Source organism: Eriocheir sinensis, chromosome 28 (assembly GCF_024679095.1).
Source record: "Eriocheir sinensis breed Jianghai 21 chromosome 28, ASM2467909v1, whole genome shotgun sequence".
NCBI lineage: Eukaryota > Metazoa > Arthropoda > Malacostraca > Decapoda > Varunidae > Eriocheir > Eriocheir sinensis.
The window spans coordinates 19,530,229-19,534,660 of NC_066536.1; the positions used below are offsets into that span (position 1 = coordinate 19,530,229).

The 4,432-nt window shown below is 46.8% G+C and overlaps 2 long non-coding RNA genes across 2 annotated transcripts; one reads left to right on the top strand and one right to left on the bottom strand.

Annotated features, from left to right (window-relative positions):
• Positions 1-505: 505 nt before the first annotated feature.
• LOC127004734 (uncharacterized) lies at positions 506-1,608 on the bottom strand. The gene is made up of 3 exons (XR_007757946.1): positions 1,480-1,608; positions 748-1,411; positions 506-617 (listed from the first exon to the last, which is right to left on the bottom strand). It is a non-coding gene; the product is annotated as an uncharacterized LOC127004734 (long non-coding RNA).
• LOC127004735 (uncharacterized) lies at positions 1,321-2,253 on the top strand. Its single transcript, XR_007757947.1, has 2 exons — positions 1,321-1,447; positions 1,584-2,253. It is a non-coding gene; the product is annotated as an uncharacterized LOC127004735 (long non-coding RNA).
• Positions 2,254-4,432: the final 2,179 nt, after the last annotated feature.

The window sequence follows — 4,432 nt, forward strand, 5'->3', positions numbered from 1 at the left end:
AGAAACTCTAGCGGGCCGTCCTCGTGAGCGTCAGCACTCTCACTGGTGTTTTCTCTCCGCAGGTGTGTGGGTGCAATGTATACCTGAATGATGTTAATTGGTGAACAGATTCCTACCAAGTAAAATCAATCAATCAATCAATTAAAGAAGGAAAATATAATAAAAAAGAAAAAAATGGAATGAGAAAGAAAAGGGAAACGGATGCTGCGTCGCAAGCCGTCGCGAGGATTCCTTTGGATGCTTGTGCGCGTTTCCCAGGCCCGTCGGTCTTCCATCCCTGAACCGATAAACGCGGTGACCGGCGCCTTCACAGTAATTATCATTAATTTTATAATCCAGTCTGGTAGTTTTAAGAAGCGAGTTCTTGCATCCTCACCTCGGCGATTGTGGAGCGCCAGCGAGCCCAAGGTCTCCCTGGCGAGCATGGCAGGACTGGAGGGCTCCAGGCAGGGCTCCTCGGCGTCCCTCGGGGCCCCGACGGAGGTGCCGGAGATCTTCCGGTTACAAACCCGGGCAGGTGGAGCTCGTTAGCCGTGGTAGGCAGTCTGCCTAGGAGAGCAAACTCCGAACAATAAACCCGGGCAGGTGGAGCTCGTTAGCCGTGGTAGGCAATCTGCCTAGGAGAGCAAACTCTAAACAAACCCGAGCAGGTGAGGCTCGTTAGCCGTGGGAGGCAATTCACCTAGGAGAGCAAACTCTATACAAACCCGGGCAAGTGGAGGTCGTTAGCCGTGGGAGGCAATTCACCTAGGAGAGCAAACTCTAAACAAACCCGGGCAGGTGAGGCTCGTTAGCCGTGGTAGGCAGTTCACCTAGGAGAGCAAACTCCGAACAATAAACCCGGGCAGGTGGAGGTCGTTAGCCGTGGGAGGCAATTCACCTAGGAGAGCAAACTCTAAACAAACCCGGGCAGGTGGAGGTCGTTCGCCGTGGTAGGTAATTCACCTAGGAGAGCAAACTCTAAACAAACCCGGGCAGGTGGAGCTCGTTAGCCGTGGTAGGCAGTTCACCTAGGAGAGGAAACTCTAAACAAACCCGGGCAGGTGGGGCTCGTTAGCCGTGGTAGGCAGTTCACCTAGGAGAGCAAACTCCGAGCAAAAAACCCGGGCAGGTGGAGCTCGTTAGCGTGAGCATTTTACCTAGGAGAGCAAACTCCGAACAATAAACCCGGCCAGGTGGAGGTCGTCAGCCGTGGTAGGCAGTTCACCTAGGAGAGCAAACTCCGAACAATAAACCCGGCCAGGTGGAGGTCGTCAGCCGTGGTAGGCAGTTCACCTAGGAGAGCAAACTCCGAACAATAAACCCGGCCAGGTGGAGGTCGTCAGCCGTGGTAGGCAATCTGCCTAGGAGAGCAAACTCCGAACAATAAACCCGGCCAGGTGGAGGTCGTCAGCCGTGATAGGCAGTTCACCTAGGAGAGCAAACTCCGAACAATAAACCCGGGCAGGTGGAGGTCGTCAGTCGTGGTAGGCAGTTCACCTAGGAGAGCAAACTCCGAACAATAAACCCGGCCAGGTGGAGGTCGTCAGCCGTGGTAGGCAATCTGCCTAGGAGAGCACACTCCGAACAATAAACCCGGGCAGGTGGAGGTCGTCAGCCGTGGTAGGCAATCTGCCTAGGAGAGCAAACTCTAAACAAACCCGGGTTTGTGGTGCTCGTTATACTGTCGTAGACAATCCACGCGATGAGAACACCAAAGAAAAGGAAAATAAAAAGGAACACCAGAAAAATGGAAAATACAGAAACGAAACATCAAGAAACAAAAAGATCATCCACCTTTAGGCCCTAACATCGCCAAAATTATGGATGGGTCTCTTCTGGGGAGAAAGCGGCTCATCCAGACCAAAGAACATCAACCAAAGGATGATATGAATAAATGAAATAAAAAAAAAAGCATAAAGAAAAACACATCAAGGAAAGAAAAATATAACAAACATCATCCACCTTCCGGCCCTGACTAACATCACCAAAATTATGGGTGGGTCTCTTCTGGGGAGAAAGCGGCTCACCAAGGGATGATATAGAAAAGAACATCAAAAAAAATGGAAAAAGATCAGAAAAAACATCGAAAAAGAAAAGCAACAGAAATAAATGAACAACATCAAGAAAAGAGAAATACAAAGAAGCATCATCCACCTTTCGGTCCCAAACAACATCACCAAAATTATGGATGGGTCTCTTCTGGGAGGAAAGCGGCTCATCCAGACCAAGGAACATCAACAAGAGGATGATAGGAAAAAAGAACACCAAAAAGCATCAATAAGAAGTAAAAGAAAAAGAACAGGAAAACATCGAAAAGGAAAACTAAAGCAATAAAAAGAACGAAAAACACGACATCAAGAAAATGAAATAAAACAAACATCATCCACCTTTTGACCCTAACAACATCTCCAAAATTATGGGTGGGTCTCTTCTGGGAGGAAAGCGGCTCACCCAGACCAACGAACATCGACAAAAGGATGATAGGAAAAAAGAACACCAAAAAAGAACATCAAAAAAGAAAACCAACACCGAGAAAACACAAAGGAAAAAAGAAAGAAAAAGAAAAGAAAAAGAAAACAAATAGAAAAAAGAAAAGAAAAAAAGAAAAGGAAAAAAAAATAATATAAATAAATAAATAAATAAATACAGAATAATTATAGTAAAATTAACTAACTGACTCTAACTGCTTAACTAACTATCAAACTATCTATTTAACTAACCTACCTAACTGACGGTAATACAGCTGTTTGACTACCCATTAACAAACAAACAAACAAACCACTTAACGATCTAACATGGATAGTGAGGTAAGGTGGGATTAGACTTACAGTAGCTGCCTTGTATAAACCAACCGGCCTCTTGCAGACTCCTGACGTTCTTATGTTCTTTTACGTTTAAGAATATTGCCCTTAAACCCCATTCACACCTGTACTAATACCTGACTGGTTGGGTGACTCTTCTACCTCTGCCTGCCTCCCCTCCTGCTACTGTCTCCGCTATCAGCACACAATCTACGCTCCCCCATAAAACCCACACCTAACCTAACCTAACCTTCCTGTATATCCCCTTCACACCTGTGCTAATACCTGGCTGGTTAGGTGACTCCTTCTACCTCTGCCTGCCTCCCCTAATGTTACTCTTTCCGCTATAAAGCACAAATCTTCCCTCCCCCATAAAACCCACACCTAACCTATCCTAACCTTCCTGTAAACTCCCTTCACACCCATACTAATACCTGGCTGGTTGGGTAACTTTTTCTACATCTGCCTGCCTCTTCCTGTTACTGTCTCCGCTATCAGCACACAATCTTCCCTCAACCATAAAACCCACACCTAACCTAACCTTCCTAACCTAACCTTACTGTATACCCCTTCATACCCGTGCTAATACATGGCTGGCTTACTTCCCTACATTCAACCACTAACACCTCCCCCCCCCCCCCACCCACACACACACACACGCATAAAACTATCAAACCCTCATTTAAAAGAATATATGAAGCACTCACAAGAAAAAACACCAGGACGCAACACTGTATAAGGCAAAGATGATGGTGGGAAGAGGGGTGAAGGGGGGGTGGGAGGTCACACGATAACCTACGCATTACCCCTGCGCGTTCCTCCGTCCCCTTGGCCCGTGACCCCGCGCAGGTAACAGCAGACCCCCTCAGCCGGCGACACAGGACCGATTGTGACACGCAGTTTACCTTTCCCAGGCATACCCATTTCACTGACCCACGCGTGAGGAGGAGGAGGAGGAGGATAAGATAGCAAGGGAAAAAGACGACGAGGTAGAGGTCAAGAAAGGGGAGCTAGCGAGAGGGAGAAAAAGGAGGAGGAGGAACACAAAGTAACACAAAGTAAGAACAAACAACAGCAGAACTGCTGGTCCTTACGAGGCTGTTTGTGACAAGCTACACTAACTATCTAATCAAAAGTGGAAGATGAAGGAAGGCAAAGGTGAAGGCTACTCCCCACCCCCCCATCCCTCCAGCCAAAGCTGGCAGGAAAGGAAAAAGAACCATGCAGCATGGAAAAACTGCGTGGATTTTATGTAGGAAAGAGGAAAGAACTACCATTGCTGCTACCACTAACCGGGCGATTAAAGCGGACAAAGACACCAGTATTCGAAAAAAATTAACGTTATTACGACAATGAGTAATATCTTAGTTGCTGGTTGGATTCAAAATACTTGTCTAATCTATTCTTGAAGGCCGTAACTGTTGTACTATCAACAACATCACAGGGAAGAGAGTTCCAAACATTAACAACTCGATTGAAGAAGTGTTTAGCTTCGTACGATGATAATATTTTTACCACCTTATCTCTTCAAATTGGTGATTTTTGTTCTATTTGTGGGGGGTACGTGTTTGTGTCAGGGGGAAGTACGGTGTGTGTGTGTGGGGGTTCAGTGTGTGGGGGGCATGTGTGGGGCTGCACACAGGGGGCAA